Here is a 24,517-nt window from a genome sequence, read left to right as displayed (position 1 = left end):
AGGACGTTATCAGTAAATATTTACTGAATTAATGTGGGCAATTGCACAAGGAAAGCATGGACAAGAAATGGGGCATTGGGGTCAATGTAAATTTAGTAGATGAGGGGCGCCTGGGTGGCTCAGTGGGTTGAGCCTCTGCCTTCGGCTCAGGTCGTGATCTCAGGGTCCTGGGATCGAGGCCCACATGGAGTTCTCTGCTCGGTGGGGAGCCTGCTTGCCCCTCTCTCTCTGCCTGACTTTCTGCCTACTTGTGATCTCTGCAAATAAATAAGTAAAATCTTAAAAAATAAATTTAGTAGATGAAGTGATTCTGAAAGCATGAAAGGAAATTAGAGAATTAGAGGTGTGTGTGATTGTAGCAGACATAAAGGCAAAAGAAAGATGTCTGTGTCACTGGACCTCTGGAGAAGCTTTGCTTGCCTGAGTAAAACAGAAGAAAATGGAAAGCAGACATCAGGGAGCAGACCTGAAACTTAAGGGAAAAGGCAACTTGGACCAGAGGGTGATAGGCAGGCAGTAAAGGTGTTCTTCTTGCCACAACAACAGAAATCTTTGCAATAGACAGGAGGACAGACAGGAAGGAAAGGAGTGTTGAAGAAGTAGATTACAAAGTACTGTCATTAGGTCCTGAATAAGACTTAAAAGGGACATGTCAACAAAAATGGGTTAAATTTGGGGACGAACAATGAGCTGACGTGTTTGAATGTTGCTGGGCTGCGGAAAGAGAGGAATCAGAGGCAGTCAGAGTTACCTCAAAGCTAGGCTGACCTTGGGGGAGAGGTCTTTGATATCCAAGGTGCTTTCAGGCCATTCACCTCAGAAATGTTTAATAGCAGCACTGACTTGGGGCGGGGAGTGTAGGGATAGGTGTTGAGTTTCCTGGGAACTGGAGAAGAGGTCAAGGCAGATGTTCAGTTCCGTGAAAGCACTCATGCACTTCCCAGAAGCCTCTTCTTCCAGATGTGACATGTACTGGACATCTGTTCCAGATGGGAAATAGTGATACCCTAAGTAGATGTCTAGGTTATACTTCTCGTTCTATCTGGGTCACAGAATTCCTTTCCCTGTATCTGATGCACGTCTGATTCCATATCTGTCTCCTTCAACATGGAGACTGAGGCACTGGGAATTCCTAGATTCATTCTCTAGACTTTTAAATGCCTTACTGAGCAAGTCTAATTGCTCAATTTCTCTGTTAGGTTTCTCAGCACAAGTTAAATGAATTCAGTAGTATTCACTTCAAAGTGATATTGTGAAACTTCATTAATGAATGTCTTATTTATAAATCCTTACAAAGAATTATTTTACTTCAAACCTTCAGGATGAAACCAATTTGAACTTGAGTGTTTTTCTGCCAACGACTTTTCAAAGAAATAGTCTCTTTTTCTCCCTGTGGGGAAATCAGCGTAAACACTGTTGAAATTAATCTAAACAAAAGAATGGGATATTTTCATCATTCCACAATAAAATGGAATTTTTGTTTTTGGAGAAGAGGTCCTTTTCTGTTCAATGTTCAATTTCTACTTGATTTTACCTTCTCCCACTGCTTGTCAATTATCTAGGACAAGGGAACACTTAGATTTAAGTGGTGAGCAGAGTTTATCCAGGGAGACAGAATCGGGGCAAAGTTGTATATTACATTTGTCTTTAAATTTCTGTACCCTTGGCTGTCTGTGGCCTGTAACTATAGCTACATGGCCAAATATTGTTTTTTCATATTTACCTCTCATGGGGTATGTGGGTAAATGCCAAAGAACAAAATAGCTGGAATAATAGTTCTGAGAAATCTCTCCACATTTTTAAAACTCACTCATTGTATGGGAGAGATGACAGATCTATGTAGAAATCTTGTTTGGTGCCCATACAAAAATAACCCCACAGTTCTCTGTGGTATTTGGCCATCTCCTGTTTTTTGCTGCAGGGTGAAACAAGGTTATACAAATCACAAGCACCATTCTCCTGAAGTCAAGATTATAGCACAGAAGAAAAAATTGGTGAAGGTTGAGGTCGGTGGTTGTCAAAAACAGAAATTGTGGTGAGCTCTAAAACCAGTGCCTCGGTTTGGGCAAAACTGTGAAGCAGGTAAAGATTAGCTTCAATGTTCTCTCCTTTTTCATCTCCCTACACATCTGTACCCATTTCTCCACCTATAATCAATTCTCCATAGAGCTGTCTGGGCTTCTTTGTCCTTAGGTTTCAATGGAACCTAAAGTTCTATTGCTAAAATGTTGACTGAGAGAGGTATGGGAGGAACTATCACTTAGGCCCATGCAGAGTCAACTTTGGGGCCCCTTATGTAAGTACAAAGAGGGGGAATAGCTTCAGCTCAGTGAGAAAGGGGCTGGGAAGGGGGAGAGACCCTTGCCGGAAGTGGGATAAAGAATGACTTTAAGATTCCTGTGGTAAAATTTATAGGCACTGTACAAACTAGTAAAAAAGCTGCCTTTGAACCCTTCAGATCATAGGATGTTGCCTATGATCATAGTTGCCTCTCCTACATCTGAAGGCACAGGAAAGATTACTGTAGTTGGGAGGGAAGTGTCACTTGGTTGACCCAACCAATGGCCCTTGTATCTAGCACCAAGACACTACATTTGATTTTCAGAATGACACCAAATCTTTTCTGGGATTCAGAATCAACTTCATATTTTTCAGATTTCAGAGTGCCAGAATTCTCATAAGAAAACTACATTTTATACATATCCCACCCAATTCTGTAGATGCCAAAGGTTTGGATGACCATTATTAATAGTCTTGATAAACTTTGTAAAAGCGTCCATAATTTTGGCTTCTGGTCTTGGTAGAATTATAACTCCTTTTTATTTCAGATCTCTAGAACATTTTGAAAGAATCATAGAGTAGAATTTTTTGGGGGGGGGGGAAATGTTTTTAAATTATACTATTTACGTTTCATGGACTTATTCTGTGTGTAACTTATTAGCCTATTTTGTAAGGAAAAAAGTGTTTTCTTTCTCAGAGGACATATATGGCTATATCATTATCACACTGTGAAGAATCATGGACTGAGGAAAGCTTGAAAGAAAATAAGAAAATATAAATTTCTGTTTTTATCTTAGAGGGTAAATAAATATTGGATTTCTCACAGGAGGCCTGTAAAGTATTTTATAAGCAATAAATCCTTAATCTCTTGAGGAGGCAATGTGCTATGTTGGAATAAGAATCAGAGATCACTTTTTCCTCTAACTAGCTCTGTAATGTTAGGTAAGTATGGCAAACACTGTAGGTTGTCTATCCACATGCCATTCTTTCTTCCAGGCTAATAGTTCCCTCTCCCACAGGGTGATAGACCTCCACTTCCAGGGAGGCTGGGCTGCTCCTCGTCTCCAGGGATGGATTCCTGATTGGTTTAAGCCAGTATCAGGATACCCTTCTCCTTCCTCAATGAATGGATTAGTGATGACCATGTGACCTGTTCTGGTCGATGAGATGAGAGCGGAAGTCAGCTGGGGCCTCTCTCCCTCTCTTTCTTTTAAATATACTCCACGCCCATAGAAGAGCCCAATGTGGGGCTTGAACTCAGGACCATGAGGTCAAGACTTGAACTGAGATTAAGAGTCAGGTGCTTTACCCTGTGACTTACTGAGCCACCCAGGCAGGTGGGACCTCTCTTGAAAAAATTTCTTTGCACTTAAAAAAGGAATGCAAGAGACAACACCATGATCTAACCTTGCATCACCAGAGAAAGGGGTAAAGTGATATGAGTCTCCTGAGGTGTTCCAATGTGTTCCAATATGAAGTACATAATTGGTACATTAAAATGGATAACTTGAATCTATTCATGAAGAAACAATCAAATCCAGATTATGGGACATTTTATTAGGCAAGGCCTGCATGAATATCAATCTCATAAAAGACATTTCAAGAAAAGATAAAGCAACTATTTTAGAGTATAGGGTAGCAAAAATGCATAATCCTTGACTGAATGTTAGATCAAAATGGAAAAAGAAAACTGCTTTGAAAGATATTTTTTGAGACAAATGGGGATATTTAAATATGGACTGTATTTTAGATGAGGTCTTTTTAAAATATAAATTAAGTTTCTGGTGTATATAGTAGTATCCTGATTACATGGAAGAATGCTCTTTTTCTTAGCAGAGTTAACTTTGAAGGACCTAGTGGTAAACTATCACAATGTCTACAATTTGTTTTTAAGTTATTCAAGATAATGAGAGATGAGAGAGAGCACAAAAAAGAGAATGAGCAAATGGTAGTTAATCTAGTGGTCCACAGCCACAGCAACATCCATCACCTTTTAAGAAACACGAGCTCTTAGGGCGTCTGGTTGTCTTAGTCAGTAGAGCATGTGACCCTTGATCTCAGAGTCATGAGTTCAAGTCCCACATTGGGTATGGAGCCTATTAAAAAATAAAGTAAATAAAAAAAGAAATACAAAATCTCAGCTACCACCATAGAACTACTGAATTTGAATCTATCTTATAACAAAATTTCCAGGTGATTCCTATGCACATTAAAACTTAAGAAGTACTTCTGTAGGGCTTGTAGTCTAGCTGAATAACCATATTGTTCTATGTGCATGAACAAATGCATGAGCCTAGTCTGTAGACAGAAAGAAGATGTGCAGAGAGAAATAGAAGGGCAAAATCACAATGCTTTAGATAAACAGAGAGATTAGTTCAGCTACTATTGCTGGATAGGGGTATAAAACAACAACAATCAATTATTAATGTTGCTCATGGTTCTGGATTTAACTGGGTGATTCTCTTCGGAGTCCCTTACATTGTTATAGTCAGATAGTATCCTGGGAAACAATTTGAGGGCTTCCTTACTCACGTATTTGATTCTTGGACTAAGAAGATTCAAATAGCTGGACAGGAACTAGAGCACATGGGTCTTTTGAGGGTATTTCTTTCTATCTCCATGTGGTCTTTCCAAGTGGTCTCTCGCACATGGAAGCTTTTGGACAGCTGGACTTCTGGCATTGAGGCTTAAGATTATAGGGGCACATTCTGAGAGAGCCACGTAGTTCCCTTCCATCATGGTCCCTTATCAGAAGAGGTGGTTGCAAAGGCCTGAACAGTTTCAAGAGAAGGGGAATAAATGCCAACTCTTGGTGTAGGAGTGACAAAGTTCAGGAAGAGCGTATAGGCTATAAAATATTGCTGTGGCCATTTGGGGAATATACAATCTGCCACAGATTAATGATCTCAATTCTGGACCATCAAAGATGAGACCCAACTGTACTTCCTTCTGTTGTATTTTGTAAAGATTTTATTTATTTATTTGTGAGGGGAGGAGCAGAGGCAGAGGGAGAGGGAGAGAATCTCCAGCAGACTTCCTGCTGAGTGTGGAGCCCAACCCAGGACTTAATTTCATGACCTGAGCTGAAACCGAGTAGAACATTTAACCAACGGAGCTATCCAGATTTTGTTAGATACCTTTTATCTTTCTAGAAAATTCATCTTTTCATTGTGTGTATGGGGTGGGTGAGTGTGTGAGCATGCATGCTAGATAGCTAGATAGAGAGGGTTTCTGTTACTTAAAATCACAACAGTATTGACTGATGGGTATAGGCAATGGTTTCAGACATTCTTCTTCGAACTTGACATCTGTCTCAAAATGAGACAAATGCTGGGAAGCATACACAATCTTCTTGGCTGATAGGAAAAAGTAAGTAGGATGTGGTTACCTGGTTGGTAGGATTCTCGCTACAGCAAGACACCTAGCAAGGTAGTCTAGGTTCAATGTTATATACTCAGTAGGGAGTACAATTACTGACTTTGCAGCTAATCAGCTGCTGCAACAAAACTCTTGGGCAGTGTTTTCTAGCTGTGTTTCAAGAATTGCATGAATCCAGGTGACATGGAGGAGTTTATTAAAATGTAGATTCTGGGCACCTGGGTGGCTCAGTTGGCTAAGCACCTGCCTTCTTCTCAGGTCATGATCCTGGAGTCCAGGGATTGAGTCCTGCATTGGGCTCCCAGCTCTATGGGGAGTCTGCTTCTCCCTTTGGCCTTCTCCCCTCTCATGCTCTCTCTCACTCAAATAAATAAATAAAATCTTTTAAAAAATAAATAAAATGTAGATTCTGGGGCTATATCATAATGTATGGAGCCCAGGAACCAGCATTTTTAAAAGGTCCCTTTATAAAGCTTGTCTGTAAATCTGTGCTTCTCAGACTTTAAGGTAAAGGTGAGGTGAGGTGTGAGAGTCTGAATTTTTAAGGTGCTCCCCAGTGATGCTGACATGGCTGCCAGGAGATCATACTTTGGCTAGCAAGACCTTTAAACAAGACCTCAGAATGTGGTCCCTGAATCAAAAGCACCAGTATTCCCTGGGGACTTGTTAGAAATGCAAATTCTTTGGCTCCACTCTAAACCTCCTGAATTAGAAACTTTGGGGGTGAGACCCAGCAGTCGACCTAGGGGATTCTGGTGCACATTCTAGTTTGAGAGCCACAGCTCTAAGGAACGTTGTATTGATGGAGAACAGTGACTCCCAAACAGCTGATCAGAATCAGCTGGAATGAGAGGATGAGCACGAGCTCCCTGTGGGATTTTAAGACACGCTCAAGAGATTCTAATCACTGGTCCCAGTGATTCTGAAGTCAGCCATGTTTGGGAACCTCTGGTCTAGAGTGATTGGGAAGACCGTGGTCCTGAGGACAGGCTAATACAGTCTGGGAGAGAAAACTAGAGGGGAAGAAAAAGAGGGATCTGTTTGGGAGATTCATAGTTACTTAAGTAATGACTGTTTGACAAACCCTGGGTTTTATACACTGTCACTTATTTTTCTAGACTGACCTATATACAAGTACCATTATCTCCATTTGATAAATCAAAGATCAAACATAAAATTGGCAAATAATTTGTCTGAAGTCACACAGCTAGTAGTGGAACAGAAAATTAAAACCAAACCTCTTTTACTTTAAATGTTTTCCCATTTCACTCTCTAATTAAAAAAAGATTTTGCACAGTGGCTGAAAGGAAGTTCGGAGATCTTGAAAAGTGGGTGGGAAGAAACTACCATGAACAGTACAGTATTAAATTAGTGATCCACATGTCCATTTCCCCACCTAGACAGTGATAACTTGGAACTTTGTCATTTCTTGAATTCACCTATCAACTTAAAAACATTTATTGAGACTCAACAACATGCTAGATACTGTCCTAGTTGCTGAGGATAGATACAGTAGTGAAAAAAAAAATGTCTTCAGGGAGGTTATAGTCTTACTTGTTTTTGTTTTTCAGTACCTACTAAAGCAGATGTCACACAATAAATGGTCTATAAATTTTTACCTTATGAATTATCTGTGGATGGGTAATTTAGAATTAGCTAAAATTAGTCATTGCCAAGCTGGTTAGCTAATATATTAGCTAGAGTCTAATTACAGAAGACTCTTCTTTCTCTTCCTACTCTGTTTCATTGTTTTTTTGGGTGGGGAGATATTGTCGGTAATTAATATGATACCCAGAAGACTAAGAAAAGAAATTTGTTACTTAGCTGCTGTGAGAAAAATTTTCTAGGAAGAAAAGTTGAAGTAAAGTCAACAGACTTGCTGTAAATGTGTCATGGGAATCAACTCAAATGTCATTGATTTGAGTTTTCTTATTGCCTCTAGATATTCAGATTGCTGAATATCTTTCAAGTGTTTCCCTCAAATATACTTTCCTGAAACTCTTCAGAAAATTTTTAATCGCTCCTAGAGTGAAATTACACATAGTAGTCAAGAACTTTTTTAATGAAGATACAATTAGGAGTTGTGAAAAAAATAAATGTATTAAATACATTTAATTTTTAAAATAACCCATGAAAGATTTCATTTGCCTTACTAATGTTATCAGTGAAGTGCCTAAAGAATATTGCTGGTTCCAAAAATAAATATTATCAGTTAATACTTATTGATGTGGTTATGGATAGTATTAAGATTTTCCTCATTTAAAGAATGGTAAACATTGATGTTCCAGGTTGATATTTTTTAGTCTCACTCCGTGCTTCCCTCAAGAAGCTCTTGAAAAAGAAATAGAGCTGCTCTTATTTACATTTGAGAAGAGTAAGAGGCAAACTATGAGCTGTCTAAGAATCTTCACTGCATTTGCTCACACATGAAGGTTACCAACCATTCTAATGGTTAAATAGATTATTTACAAAAACCTGAACATGCCAAGTGTACCTTAAAGTGTGGGACAGCAAGAGAGGGGATGACATTTATGGACCACTTGACATATGCTATCCCCATTTTATGGTTAAGGGACTATCACATACAATAAATAATATTCTTAAGGTCACTTGACTAATAAGCATCAGCCTAGGATTACCTGACTCTTCAGCATGTGACTACCCCACAATATCTGAAGGAAGATTTCTTAAAAAAAAAAAAAAAAAAAAAAAAAAAAAAGAACCTGTTACATTTGAATGAGGTGTATAGGGAGATTATGTCATTTCTAGTATTCACAACTAGAACAGATTCCAATATATCCAGAATAATCCTTCCTCTCTGATGTGTCAAGTTTTCCTTCTTCCTGAGAAGGAAGGAAATGGCGGAGATTAGATGTTGGCATTATTTTCTTTGATATTTGGGGCTAGAGAATGCAGTCTTCTTGGCCAAGATCCTCTCTATGTGAAATTTTTTCTGATTTCTCGCCATGAGATCCGTCTGCTCTATTCACTTGACTCTGGTACATGTGTTTTTCTCATTAAACCGTAGCTTCCCGGAGCAGGACGGTACTTCCTTTATCCCTGTGTCCCTAGCCGCTGAAGGAATGAATCAATAGTCTGTTTTTTTGGAGGTCCTTTGATTATCAAGCAGCTCAATCTTCTGGCGGCAGACTAACAATTTTTTTTCAACAAAACTTATTGAGCGTCTAATATATGCTAGGCATGGTGCGTGGCATAGAAGGCCGATCATCGGTGAAAAAGCAGACAGTACGTCTTGGGGCTTTCTTTGGGGTAGAGCTCGAGGGACACCAGTTCCACCGGAAGTCCACATGCCCCTGCAGCCTGTACTTGTGCCACATAGCCCGGGAAGGGGAGGGGATCCTAAGTGCTCTTTAGCTTAAACTGCCGCTCTGTGCCACAATAAATAAATGTGCTGTGTCTGTGTGTGCCAGCTTGAAGGGTGGGCAGGTGTTTGACACTACCCCATCCATCTGTGGGTCCCAAGCATCTGACTTGACCAACCACAGTGGAAAGTTTAGTGAAGACATAGGGAAAGGACAGGAGGACGCATCCTTCCAAAGACTCATACTCATCCCTTTCCCCAACCAAAACATTGTCATTGTCATCTCAGACAGGATCACTTTGTAACTTCGTCATATTTAAACTTGCAGCTCTTTGTGCATATATTTTTTCTTCTTTCTCCACAATGTTCTGGAGAAAAGAGGACACACGGGGCAGACCCTGTGTCCACAATGACTTGGGCTAAATGCCTGGGACCACCTCTGTACTCCCTTCTCACTCTTCTTTGCTCTTTCTTTCAGTAATCTTTCGTGAAATGTTTTAAGCAACATTGTAGGAGGTTTCTAGTGGATCCGTATACTCGTGCTTTCAAAACAACATTTTATCTCTCTGACTCACAGGCAGAGTGGAAAAAAAACACACCAAAACAAACCCCTACACATTTGAAATAATCCACAAGGAAAGCCTGCATTAGAAATCATATTGCCATATAATTATCCTGTTTACAATCTCTTGTGCATCTTTTCTCATAGAAAAATGTAGATTTGGAAACAAAGAAGGAAAAAGATGCCAGAAAACCCTGGCAAGGCTGTGACCATTGCTTGCTTCGGAATGGCCACGGAAGGGGAGAAATGTGTTTGCAATTAGGACTGCCCAGAACAGGTCCGATTACATCTGCACGTAGCCAAGCTGAAGAGATTTCCAGAGTGAACTTGTGGTGTGGGCCTAAGTGGATAAAAGGCAACTTAGGCTGCAGCCATTACAAGGAAAGAAATGAGGCCTCCCACTTCCCACTCTCCTGTTACCCTTTCCTGGGCTCACTCCTACCTCTTGAATGAAGAGGAACAAAATCACCATCATTTTAGGCCCTCTCATGTTATCGTTCCTAAGGTTTTCATGCATTTCTCAGCAACAGACAAAAAGGAGAAATAAAATGGGGTATTTTGAAGTGGTTTCCATGCTAGTTTTGATTTACAGAATGACCAGAGGATGTTAAAGAGATCCCAGCGAGACTCTGAAACAGGCAGAGGCTCTCCATGTCACGTCTCTGCTTCAAGGATCAGCATCCCCGTTTTGCTGGGGGCTCCGAAAGCCCCACTAGGGGCTCTTCAATCCCATGTTGATCTGGCAGCACAGTCCTCTTAGCCCACTCTCCAGGGCAAAGTGCGACATTCTTTGTGAGGAATTTAATGCCATTAAAGTTTCTCTCCCTTGCCACAATTTTCTGATATTCCACCACGCCTACTGCCACTCCCTCAATTAAAGGACAAAAACACAAATGTTTACTTTCTCATTGTGCCGGGATATATGTGTGGGTGGATATATATGTGAGTATGTTCTGTCCCACACAGAGAAGTTCTATCTGCTTCATGGGACAGGAGCTAGGTCTGACAGCCATTCAGAAACTTACCCCGTTCCGCCATTTTCCTGACAACCTCTTTGCTTGGGAACTTTTCAAACGAGTAAGTTGCAGTAATGCTGCTTTGTGTGAAATCTTTACTAATAGGGCACTAAGATCTTTTAAGAAGCATTAATCACACACACACACACACACACACACACACACACATCTCCCCCCACCACCACTGCCCACACAAAGAGGAAGAAATTAAGATAGAACTTTTCAAAGGGTCAACATTTCTCTCATACTCTACCTTTCATTACCGATTTATGAGGGCTGATTCTTTACTGAACAGAACCTATTTTAGCTAGCTACATTTAGTTTCAACACACAAACGATTTTTTTTTTTTTTTTTTTTTTTTTTGTCAGAAGGTGATTTTTCTTAATGGGGTCTCTCATAATGTTCCCAAACTGGGATGTTTAGGAGTAATGAGGCAGTATTTACAATTATTCTGAGATAGTAGCTACAAATTGGCAGTGGGCAGACCAGTTTGTATGTTCTCCTTATTCCTAAGTGACATGTCTGAATTTATGAGTTCATGGTCAGTGGAGCTCCCCAGATTACAAAATCCTATTTTTTACATAGCCTTGCCCTCCCCCCATTTTCCCCATGTTCCAAGGTTGCCCAAAGTTTTTCTAAACCTGTAAGACAGCCATGATAAGGAGGGGTCTTGGGATTTGGGACCTGAAACCCTAGATTTATTTGAAGTACCCTCATGGTTTCCGTGGTCATTTGGAGAAGGTATCCTGAAAAGTCCAGGAAAAATATTGACCTGGTGATGATAGGGAACTTTGTTATATTCTCATGACAAAGGGGATGTTTACAGCCGAGGGGAAGCAGAAGTCCTTTGTAAGTTACCTTTGGCCCTTCCTAGAGTCTATTTTAAATGGAAAGACCAAGGACTATTCTCCTTAGCTGGGGACTAACCCAGGCTGGTTGACTTCCCAATTAGTCACTTGAGGCCCTTAATTTCTGGTGACTTTAGGCAGTCAGTCCTGTAGACCACTCCTGACCTGCTGACCAGCTGGCTTGGATGCCATGGCCATGTTTCTCCCTGAACATTTGGTCCCTAGTCTCCCTTTTATTTGACTTGCTGACACAAATCCTCTCCCTATACAACCAAACACATGATAATTTATCTCTTAGCATTTGCTCTTTAAACATAATTGATTATCTTTGAGACTTGTTTCATTCTCTTGCAAATTCTGAATTCCATCAGTGTTGATTTTGCTGGAATTCAGATTAAAATTTTTTCCTAAAATTATAATTCATAAACCATGACTTTAAAAATTTTCTTCCCAAGAGGCACCTGGGTGGCTTAGTCAGATAAGCATTTGCCTTCAGCTCAGGTCATGATCCAGGGTTGGGTTCCCTGTTCAGCAGGGAGCCTGCTTCTCCCTCTCTCTCTGCCTGCTGCTTCCCCTGCTTGTGCTCTGTCAGATAAATAAATAAATAAAATCTTTAAAAATTAAATAACAATTGTCTTCCCCGGAAATGGGACCATTTTAGATCAATCTAAAAAAAAAATCAAGGTTTTTTTTTTCACCCATTATTTAGTCCTTTTTTATGTTTTCTCAAATGAAATGATCTGTAAGACCTTACATCTTGATTTTGGCAGACACATTCCGTTGATGGAATGAGAATTCCCAGTAGTGTGGCTGAAGGACAGGAGACTGGTGTGCCCCTCTGTATTTCGTGAGTACCGTTATAGCAATGCCGGTAATAAATGAAGAAGGCTGCCTTGAACTGCCTCTTGCTAACAATTTTCAGGGACTGATTAAATATTTGCATGATGTGGCCGTCGTCTTGAAAAATGCCTGAGAGGTCAATGAAAAGCAACCCAGTAGGGGCGCCTGGGTGGCTCAGTGGGTTAAGCCTCTGCCTTCAGCTCAGGTCATGATCTCAGGGTCCTGGGATCGAGTCCCAGATCGGGCTCTCTCCTCAGCAGGGAGCCTGCTTCTTCCTCTCTCTCTGCCTGCCTCTCTGCCTACCTGTGATCTCCCTCTGTTAAATAAATAAATAAAATCTTAAAAAGAAAAAGAAAAGCAACCCGGTGTTCTCCCTTTCTTTCTCTGGTGGATGAGAAGATACACAGTATTAAGCTCAGTAACACTATCATACAAAGATACAGTATCTTTCTTCAGATGACTCATTGCTGTCTATTTTAAAATGTAAGTGCATTTATATAAAATGAAAATGTCATGGTGTGCCTAGGCTTTTCACATTATTGCTTCCTTTTCTGTTGTCATGTACCTATGCATTAATTTCCAATGGAGATTTAAAAATCAAAATGTTAGCGATTTGACTGCCTGGGGTAGCGCTGGATATTTGATTCAGTAAAGAAGGCAGAACAAGAAGGTCTTCTGGAATGCTAGCAGAAGGGTGATGAAATGTGGTGGGTCCAACTCTCTTTCATGTTATGCATCGTTGCTTCTTGTAATGACACATCATTTGGTTGACATTGCCGGGGAATGAAGTGTTCCTTGTAAACATGTTTTCCAGATAACTGGAGTCAACTCCTTTTCATGCCAACGCTTTTACATTTTAAGGTAAGAGTGTGGATGAAAATCTTTCTAAAATATACAACAGTTTCTTGCCTTCTTAAACAGAGCAAAGAAAGTACAAGGAATACTTTTTTTTGATCCAGGGATATCTAATCGTGCTGTCAACCCTAGAGCAGGAGGGTTTGGTGTTATTATTGTTGTTGTTTTTAAGTTTGCGTTATTTATAATTTATATCCTAGTTCCTGCTGACAAGAACTCGAAGTAAAGTACAGTAAAATTACACAAAGTAGGCCGGGTAAAGCTCTCTGACAAGTGTCTAGAGTGTAGATGTATTTTATATTGAATCCATATACTTGTACTTTCAATATCAGGCAGCAAAAGGGACATCTTGTTTTGAAAACCAAAGAAGCTGGCTTATTTATTCTCTCTCAGTTGGAGTTCTAGCTCACACCAGTACAGAGGTAGCGTAAGAGAATGTTGGCTATAGCTATGAGCGGTCTGTAGCTCATTCTACCTGGAGCTCCGGTGTCAGCCAACCCCAAACCTTCCTGCTAACAGGTCACCCTCCCAGACTTCCCTGTGCCTTGTCACTGACTCTGCCTCCCATCTTCCTCTCAGTCCGTAGCCTCTCTTATTCACCTACCTCAGTCTCCAAAACCTATTCTCTTACCTCTTCCATGATGGCAGCCTTTCCCCCCTTTTCCTAAAGCATTCTTTAGGTAAACATCTCTACTGCCTCAGTCTTTTCTTCTGCCTGGAAGCTGTATAACTAAATCCATTCTCACTTCTAATAAATAAGAGGAATAGAGACAAGTTATTGAAAAGATTTGATTTAGTTAAGTAGATTAGTGGATTAGTTGAGTGGATTTAGTCAAATTAATGGGTCAGAATACACAAGAGAAAGAAAGTATTGGGGCATCTAATGGGTTTTAAGGTTTATTTAGTAGTATCTTTGGCAAGAAAAAAATTAATTGCTGATTTATTCTATGAACATCACAGGTATGCATAATGATGAAGGGACTTGATTGTGCCCACCTGTTGTCAGAAACTCTGTGCCCCCACCACCCCGAACAACACAAAAACAATAAAATGGAAGATGGAGATTCATCCATAAATAGTGAAAGCAAAAAAGAGCAGTTGTTCATTCACAGTTGCTTAACCCTCTCTCTGGATATTATAATCCTTGTTGGTTTGGTTCCTTTCAAGTGGGCCACTCTCCTGTTTGTCTTAGAGTGACTCTAAAATGAAGCTTTCTAGTTCAGTTATGACTATTTAATGCTTATTACTAAGAACAACAACTTGCTTGAATTAACCCATACATAAAACCACATATGTTTATGGGAAAGGTGTTTAGCATGACTCAAATTTTGTGTCAAGAATATTTTCAAGCTTGTATGTATAACTCCAGGAAATACCATGAGGATTGTGAAGGCTTTCAGGGGTCCATGCCACCTTGCTCCTGGGACCTCCCTTCTTTTTGTGAAGTCAGAAGCAGGAAAGTAAGCTCCCGGCTCAGTGCTTGTGTCCTTGAAATACTTCAGGGAACTAACAACGAGTTATTCTTCAGGGAAAGACTGGAGATTCCTGGAGATATTTACATATTCAATACTGTATTATTTACTCAATCTCCATGACGGCTATTTGAAAAGTGAGGGATTCTATAAATAGTGTTATGTGGTAGAAAAGAATTGGGGAGTGAGGGGTGGGGTATTGGGAAAGGGGGTTAACCCTCACACTTCAGGACTTCTAATATTCATTAGATTAAATCATTCAAACAACATAGCACTTTCCCTTAGATGATGATTAATACAGCTGATGTAATTGCTTGAGTGAAGTCTTTTAAAACTAGGTTATCATTTCATTACTATTTTATTAGGTGCTAGTGCCATTGATTGATGGATGCAAGCAACATTAATTGAATCTTGTGCTCTGTGTTAGTCCAGGGCTTACAAAGATGAAAAAACTATATAGGTGTTGCTGTCAGGTTGCTTATAGTCTAGCAAGAAGGTATATAGCCAAGCAAACATTAGAACAGTAAGATACTCGCTGTAAAGGGCACTTGGTATTTGCAAGTACCCTGGATCACTTACCTCTTCTCCCTGAATTTGAGGGAGAGGAGTAAATACAAGAGGTCAGATAGGAAGCAAAAATTGGCTTTCTTTGTCACTAATGGATTGGAGAACGTGACTCAAACCTGAGGCCAATAGGCTTTACCTCCCCCTGAACTGACCTTGTCTGGTGGCAGGCGGAGAGGCTGCTCTGGTTAGTGCAGATAAGGACACAGGAAGCAAAAATGCGAAAGTGGGTTGCTTGTGGGCAGTCAGGTCCAGAAAGCTTCAAAGGGACTGGATCTCTAGTAAGGAATACGGCCTCGTATCCAGTTATACCAATCAGGTAAGTTGTTCTCTTCCCACCTGAGTAGAGAGAAGGGATGGAAGCCGTCCCCTTGGACTATTTGGTTCAGGGTTTTAAAATTTCCCTTTGATTTGAAAAGCTATGTGCATAGTGGTCTGCTTGCCAGGTGGGAGGGAGGGGCAGAGGAGATGGTGTGCAGGGGATATAGATGTAGAGGAAGAGTTTTTGCAAGTGTCTTTCTGCTGATGCTCACTGGGCCTTGGGAGGGAAGTTGTGGGATGAAGTGGGTATGCGATGCATTTTCCAAATAGAAACCTATAGAAATCCTAGGCCTCCAGTTTTACGGCAAACAGGATGCACTTGTCTGTCTATACCCACAGTGGATGTAGCTCTGCATGCGTGCCCTCTAATAAAGAATGCATGCATACTATTATTAGAGCAGTGACTCCAGTAACTGATCACACATTTCTGCACACACAGTGTGATGCCTATTTCTTTTGTGGGGAACCCTTATGATCCTTTTGTGATAACTGTGTAAAGAACTTTCTTCTAAAGAATGAAATCCTTTTTATGTAATTTCAGATTGAAATGCAGTAATTTATCTGCAAAAGACTTTTGCATATGTGATAGAGGCTGCACCAAAATAAGTAACAGATGTGTAGGGCTCCATTGAAACACAAATATGTGCCAGGAATTCTTTAAATATGAAAATTTGCCATTAGAAGAGATGTGTCAGGAATTTAGCCTTTTATGTCAGTCTAGTTTTACTTAGTCATGAGCAAAATATGATAGAGAAAGCCCCAGTGAACATCTCAGCTCAAGCTGAGAAGGCAGTGGTCCAGACTGTCTTTTGGAAAGTGCCAAATGTGAACTCCAAAGCAAATGTAAGCTAGAAATCAATGATGGTGGCCAAGTATTAAGTAAAGTACTGCCCCGATGCCCATGACCCACTCTTATTCTCTGCTCTGTCGCTGAAATTGTTTAGTGAAGTTAGGAAACTGGGATGCTTTATGTGCCGAAATCTTGAATGGATAGTCCCAACCTTAACTAACTAGTTTGTTGGCAAGAAGAAACATAACTGGTATTAGACCTCAAAACACAGGCTAAGCTTAGAAATAGGATTATTAGAAACATTTACTACAGACCCTTTCCATAGTCTGGAAATAAATCTTCAGAATCCTCTGTCTTTATAAAACTAAGTTTCTTTAATTTGCCTCTTCTAAAATCATATAATGTATTGGTAGATCTACTTTTGAACACAAGCATATTTAGAGAATATGAAAATCTGACTATATCTTATTGAAACAACTGCTCAGTTTGCACAGATGTGCACTCGAATTAGTGCTTTTCAAAACGAATTGGGAAAGCACAATTTTTGGAAGGAGTCAGCAAAACTTTATTTGCTCAAAATACCTGTGATAGGCATTTTATTTCCTCATTAAAATGTCTCTCCTCAGTCCTGTCTAGTGAAATAATCTGTCCTATTACCTGCCTGAGAAGACTGAGTGATAAATAAGCAAATTAGATTTTTTTTCCCTTGTTTATGTGAGAAAGGAACATCAGTAGCACCTCTACTAAAAGTCACACAAAAAAGCGAAAGAAGTTTGAGAGATGGAGCAGGTGCAGAATTAATTGTGTCGTCTTTTCACTAAATTTCCAGACTGTTCCTGCTTCCACTGTGGGTCAACTTAGCAGCAACGCTGCTCAGATGATAAGGATTAATTTTCTGTGACATTTTCCCCTGAACCTTTATATGACCTTAAGAGCTACGCCCCCTTTCCTCTTTTTTTTCCTTTTCTTTTCTTCCTCCCTCCCTCCTCCTTCCTTCCTTCCTTCCTTCCTTCCTTCTTTTCTTTCTCTCTCTCTCTCTCTCTCTCTCTCTTTCTTTTTTTCTCTTGCCTCTTTCCCCCTTATTCTGCCTGCCTTCTATCTTTTCTATCTTGCACAGTCATGGGTGACTTCAAAGCAGTTCTGTCTGATGCTAGGTTTTATTGCATTGACAATTCATTCCACTACATAAAAACACCATTTTCTTATAAATTTTCTCCCCCAAAACAGGGGCAAAAAGAGTCATTAAAATTTTTCTCATGTTTTTCTTAGCAGAGAAATGTTTGGAAGAGGGAACATGTGGATTCTTTACATTCAGTGGCATATTTTTTGGTGGCTATTTATAATTCACATTTCTCCCCATGTACTTGAGATAAAAGTCACTTTTAAAAATAGAAGCTCTAACTTTTACAACTGAAATCAATAGTCAGAAATACCTGCAAATAAATTAGTGCAGACATTTTACTGCTCCTTATTCGAACTCTCTCTCTATGACCCTTTTTATTTTTAATAAGTGCTCCAGGATACTTTTCACAAGTCTGTCATTCTTTCAAAGATTGTTATTTTTAACACTATCAACATATCTGCTGTAAATGTAATGATGACACACACATGATCTACACATAGGTTATGTGAATAAGCCCTAAGAACATGTTCAAAGGCAATTTTAAGTTAAATAGCTACCTACATCCATACTTGCTTGCTTGTAGGTTAGTATGTTGAAAAAAAAAAAAATGGAGCACTTATAAACACTGAAAATAACACAAAGCCGTAGCCAGACTGAATTTTGGACATGGATAATCAGAACAATCTGTAGCCCGTCTGTGGCTAATGGGATGTTTCTCCCAGCTTTGTCACCATGGCAAATACTTCATAATACACAAACATTTGTAGCGCTAAAAATCCACCCACTCTTGTTGAAAGATGGCCAGGTTTTGTAAAATTACATTCCAGCTAGTGCTACCCTGCTGATTTTTCAGATAAGTTCTTTCTGTTTGCCATTCATGTGCTTAACAAAGGACCAAAGAGGAAAAATATATCTAGTTTGCAAACTTTCATTGCACTTTCATAAGTTCAAGCACCTTATAAACACATGAAATTTTGTGTGGGCCAAATTTGGGATAGGGAGACTCTCGATTTCACAGTGGTGGGGTGGAGAGGGGCGATCTCTGGGTCTTTAATTCCCCTTCCCAACAAACTCCATCATTCTTCCAGATAAACTTACAATCAAAGTAGAAAAAAAGCACGTGTGGAACAAATACAACTCAAAGGCAAGTCTCTTTGTCCCCTCAACAATCAAATTGCCGCTCTTAAGCAATTATGGAGAGTTTGGGGTACAGGTCTTTCTAACAAATGCCGTCAGGGCCGGTATCCCATCGAAGTCGTAGCCTATTCCAACTTCCTCCTTAGCTTCTGGAAGTGGGGCCAGGAGCACTGGGTAAAGAACATCCTGGTTCCTTTCTGACCCTCCTCTGCTCTTGCCAAGACAGCAAAGTATAGCACACACTCCAACTCATTCCTCTGCTTAGAGGGAGGGGGAAGAAAGCCTTGGTAACACTCCATTGCAGAGCCAAATTAGAGCAAACTGTCGTGCGGCAATGCCAAAAAAATTCAGAATACGTGTGACTGGGGAAAAAAAATGTAGGCAAAACAGTCTTTCCCACAAGTGGGTGGAAGAGGACGAGTCACAGTTTTAAAAGCATAACATAGGTGTATAGTGCCAGGAAGGGCCAGTCCAAATATTTACATGCAATAGTGATATATGAGGAAAAGCTTAACAGAATGCTTGGGGGAGAAAAGAGAACGCGAGTGTTACTGGAAGCTCTAGGCACAACACCGGTTTGTTGGCGACCTGTTTGAGTTTTACAAGCCTGTTTATACTGTCTGTTACCCCAGCATCATCTTGCTGCATCATATGGTCTTTTTCCCAGAATCCCACAGCATCAAGCAGGAAGGCAGAAGACGAGAAGACGAGGGCACCATGACAGCCCAATTATGAATGCCTCCTTAAGGAAAACAACCCTCCTGACAATTGTTAATTTGAATGATTATTAGCCTTCAATAGAACCATGAACACTTATTTTTTAAAACTCAGGCTTTGTAGAATCAAAAGATGCCCTTAGATGTGGCAATTCGAAGTAGCAATTATTTGCTTTAGTTTTACTTTGGAAAGCATTTGGATGCTAATTCAGAATTTGCATTATTCTGTCATTGCTAGCACTTAAGAGAGTAGAGGCAAAAGACTATCAACCAAACTTGCAATCCTGTTTTCCCTTTGTAAAATGCAGCATGTCAAATATCAACCCCAAAGGGTTTTGACTAGCAGTAGCTTTCTAACAAAAGAGGAAATTTACCTTATTTGATTTCACACTATGGGCAGACTTTTAGATTCTAATAGTCATTAGCATAATGAAGACTTCTTAGGAAAGATGATTCAAAAATTGTTTTTTTTTCTTTTTCTTCCAAGAAAACATATTACAGTAAAATAGGAAGTAAGTCTTGGTAAATAGCAAGAATTTTGCTGTGCATTTAAATATTTATTTTATTGTCCAGTGCAAAATATCTATGTTCTTGATATTTCTAATAAGTTAAATAGATACCCAAAGTAGGTTCTACGCAAGCAACACCTGGCGATTGAAGTTGCCTCTTTAAATAGCAATTTTAACAACTCTCAAACAGAGATAGAAATACTACCTTCTATTTTGTTTAAAGTTCATTTCCTGTCTCTAGGATATTCACTGACCTTTCAATGTTGGCCATTTTGCTTTTTTACTTTTTCCTGTGAGTCTTATTCCTGTTCTCATTGACTTCATTCCATTCCTGACCTCTCTTCCCCTCAGGAAAATTAAATGCAGCCCAAAACATATTGGACCCCAATTAGTTTTACAGCTCTTCTCAGCTTCCTACTACTTCATTCTTTAGTTTGTTACAAGTCATTTGGCAATACACATTCAGCCTTCACAAACTTGCACGTTCACATATACAACAAGCTTGTCTTTAATACACTGATTTTTCTATATTTCTTATTTACAAAATTTGAAATCCCCTTAAGCTTATATCAGAAATTTCTCGGTAACCCTTAATTATATCAGTTTTATTCAATATCATTCAGTTCCTGGAAGCAATATCTGTTCTTGTGGATATTTTTTTATCTATCATATTTTTTATTAAAACCCATAATAGACACTATTTTATCTTCTCCATAGATAAGTGCATTAAAAGAAGAATAATGTGAGTAAAAGGGATATTTTTATGGGACATGTCCTGGGATCACACGTTGAATGACTATAAATAAACCACATATGATTCTGTTTCACCTAAAGTGTTGAAGAGGACAGAGCATTCTTATCTGTGTGATGAGATAATTTGTAATCTTCTCTTCTTCCTTAGGGCAACTAAGTGCATGTGTAAGCTTGTTTGTGCTTCTAGAAATGTCTTTAATATTTCCCCGAACTCCACCACAACATTTTCAGTGAAAAATGGCTCTGCAGTTTGTTTCATCATGCTAATTGAAATGAATTATTATACCGTACAGAGAAAACCTTCTTCTCTTCGAAATTAGACTTTGCAGATCTCTCTGATTTACCCGCAATTGGATTACAAGAGCAAAATAATGCTTCAGAGTTATCTAGTTAGAAAACAAACTTGCATCTAAGCAAAAAAGAAGTGAATGAAGAAAGGAAGCCTTGCAAAAATGGTCTAAGTTCATTCTTCCATTTAGCTACATCAGTTAGGTATTACGTTGAAAACCGTTGTATGATTCATATTTTCAGCATTTGGTGACATTAAAATAGTAGTTAATTAAATTAAGATCACTCCTCACCCATTCCACATTCATAAGCTTCTGGCCAAGGAATGTGCTTTTTCTTCTCTATTTTTCTTGTGATTTGTGTTATCTTGAGAAAAATGAGACAACACAGTTTTGTGGTTTGCAGGATAGCATTGCTCTACTATAACGCCTAACGAGTTCAATACATAAAATTGCCTCTCTATTCCCTAGGTCTGAATCCGGGGCTAATAATCATGGCTGCTCCCCGCATGCTGACGACCCCTCCCCCAGGCTTGCCTTTTAAGTATTTCCCACTCCTGACTCTCTGAAGACCCCTTAGAGTTTCTCTTCCAAATATCTTCAAATCCTCTTGGGCTCTGTGTTTACACTGCATTACCACAGATTTTAAAAAACACATTCAAATGAAAACAAAAACAAAATTCTGTTAGATGGGCTCTACTCTGAAAAGCGGAAATATCAGGAGACAAATTTTGACCGCCAGTAGATGCTGGTGTTTCTTATTTTCCCTGCACATGTGGGCTACCACCCTAACTCTGGGATGCATTATCTATGACCCCCTCCACCCAGCAGCCCTTAGAAAACCTCCTCCCAGGCTCCTCCCTTCCTCCTCACATTCCGCTCCCGCCACTGCCACCATCACGTCCCACCCCAAGACTCCTCTTTGCCTCACCCACTTAACAGCAACTGTGTGGTGAAACAACCCATCGCTGTTTATGATATTCCAGAGGAGAGTTTTCCAAACTGACTCTCAATGCATAAGTGGTCTTGAAACCTGTTTTGCCGGTTCCTAGCCACTTACTATCTGTTACTTTTAATTTTGAAATTAGTATAGATTCACAGGAAGTTGCAAAGAAATGCACAGAGAGGCCCTATGGACCCTTTGCTTTCCATCTTGTGGGACTATAGTAGGATGTCTAAACCAGGGACTCGACCTCGGCACAATTCTCAGAGTTACTCAGATCGCATTACATTACAGATTTTGCAGTACGTGAACTTCCTTGAGTGTATATGTGTATAGATCTCTGCAATTTTATCATATTGTGTAAACTTGGGTAACTACCAACTAAATCAAAATAATTACAGAAGAAAAATTTGTTTTGAAAATGTCACAGCTCGGGATGCCTGGGTGGCTCAGTAGTTAAGCGTCTGCCTTTGGCTCAGGTCATGATCCCAGGGTGCTGAGATCGGGCACCGCATCTGGCTTCCTACTGGGCGGGGAGTCTGCTTCTCCCTCTGCCCCTCTTCCTGCTTGTGTTTTCTCTCTGTCTCTCTGACAAACAAATAAATAAAATCTTTAAAAAGAGAAAACAAGAAAATGTCACAGCTGGTAAAGGTAAGAATTGTTCTATGAAGCTGTTGTTTCCATTTTACATTCATTTAGATCCATTTTCACACAAATGTTACATGCATGGATATAAAGTTATGGCATAAAATGTGTAAATATAATGTATAACATAAAATAGATTTCCTCCTGATGGTGATGATCAACACATCTTAAGAGCCACTGTCCTAGATCCTTGCTGCTGACGGTATGGTCTAGGCACTAACAGCATCAGCTCTTTGGGACCTTGGTAGAGATACAGAATTTCAGGTCCACCCCCCAAAACCTACCGAATCAGAATTTTTAAGCAGGATCCTCAAATGATTTAGTGTGTACGTTGAAGGCTGAGAAGCACCTTCCTGGCAGACAGTTTCTTGCAGAATCTGCAAGAGGGTAAAATACAATCTCTGCATTTCATTGAGAGCCGGAATGAGGGCAATGACCTTTGCAAAGTTTGAATAGAGACCTGGCATCACGATTGTTTTTCCTTGCCTGCTTTAATAGGAGGTGACCCTTGTCAGAGTCCACAGGGCATGGCTGCGGCGGAAACAGTGACAGAGTTTACATCGGCAAGTTCTTTATTCTTTCAGGATTTTGTAATGTTTTCCATCAGCAGCCAGGGTACAAGAAAAAAATATGTGGTCCTTTTTAGATTCCGCAGAATAGTGACATCTGGGGAGGGAGTTTAGCCTATGGTATTTTCTGCTTCAATAAAGGTGGTTGAAAGCTCACTGTCCCCCGCCTGCTTGGTGCGCCCACCACAGAGTGTTATTTTTCCTTCTCTTTTCCAGGTAGGTGACCCAGAGAATACACATGAGGAAAAACAAGAGAACAATGTGGCCTTGCTCATTAAGGTTAGAATCCTGTGTTATGTGTCCTTGATTCCCGAGGAGCTCCCATTCTGTGAGCTTCATCATTCTTTATGAGATCAATAAAATTATTGAATATTATTCTTGTAGTGTCTGTGCTTTCATCTCAAAAATACCATGCATGATAGCAATTCCAAGTGAGTAGCACTTTCCAATATCCTGGTGTTTTTATAGTGGGAAAGCAGGGTAGGTTGGGAGGAAGGGAAAAGGAAGGGAAGTTTTGGAATGACAGTGCTCTAACTCAGATTCATTCCACCAACTCCTAGTTACTGTTCTTGAAGTAAGGCTAATTAATGTAATTAACACACTTCAGGCAAAATAAACCACCCAAATATTAATAGAATGTCTTTCATAAGAAAAAACACAAAATGTGTTTCTGTCGTTTTATTTCTGCCTGAGGAGGCAATATTGTGAAGGAATGTGAAATCCTTTAATTAGACACAATTTAAAAGCCAGACAGAAAATTGAGATGCTGAGGATTCTACCTTGAGAAGTGATATTCGCACTCAAGAGCATCAGACAATGCACCACGCACAGATGTTTTACAGTGAATTAAGGTGATCTCATCACACCAGAATATTCCTCTGTTATAATAACTACATTAAAATAAACTTCCGTCACAACTAGTCATAGCTTCATAATGAGATTAAAAGTCTACCTAGGTAGATGCCTCATTAGATTTAAAGAAGAAATTCTGATTTTTTTTCCTCCGTCATCCTAGGTACTTCTTGTATGTGCATGCATTTTCCAGTTAGGGGAGAAAGCAGGAGGATGATGTGGACACTGGACTCAGGCAGGATCTGAACACAGAGCTGAGACTGCATGAGCTTTCAGACCTCTTGTGCATTACTGATAAGCACACAGGCCTGGGAATCCCCAGCTCATCTCTCGACTTGACTCTGTAGGATTACCAGAGCTGCCCGGAGTTCGTTTTTCCCATTCTTGGTCTTGGTCTCCTTATTTTCTAAATGAAAACGTTGGACCCTATGGTCCCCAAATTACTTTCTACACTCTGTTATGTTGTTGCTTTAGGATTCTGCATTGCTCCAAATAATGCAAATGATACAAAATTTTAGGATTTCAAGATCTTCTAGGGCTCAAAGACCCTCAGACCATGTGACTCTTCAATCCGCTTGAAGACATCCAGCACTCACACCCTGATTACCAGACCATCACTGAACTCAGTCTCCCATCCTGCAAATCCATACCCTGCTGCGGCTCACACTTAATGCCTGGACCCCCAGTTAGTGATTCGAAAGACTTCCTATAGTCTTGTTAATTATCAATTATCA

General features: G+C 39.8%; 1 long non-coding RNA gene across 1 annotated transcript in view; it reads left to right on the top strand.

Annotated features, from left to right (window-relative positions):
* Positions 1–23,277, top strand: part of LOC116597197 — a 52,346-nt gene extending 29,069 nt beyond the window's left edge. The window contains exon 3 of the long non-coding RNA XR_004288492.1: positions 23,148–23,277. This is a non-coding gene — a long non-coding RNA (uncharacterized LOC116597197). The remainder of the gene's footprint in view (positions 1–23,147) is intronic.
* Positions 23,278–24,517: the final 1,240 nt, after the last annotated feature.

Source organism: Mustela erminea, chromosome 8 (genome assembly GCF_009829155.1).
Source record: "Mustela erminea isolate mMusErm1 chromosome 8, mMusErm1.Pri, whole genome shotgun sequence".
Taxonomy (NCBI): Eukaryota; Metazoa; Chordata; class Mammalia; order Carnivora; family Mustelidae; genus Mustela; species Mustela erminea.
This window is presented reverse-complemented; position numbering and strand designations above follow the sequence as displayed.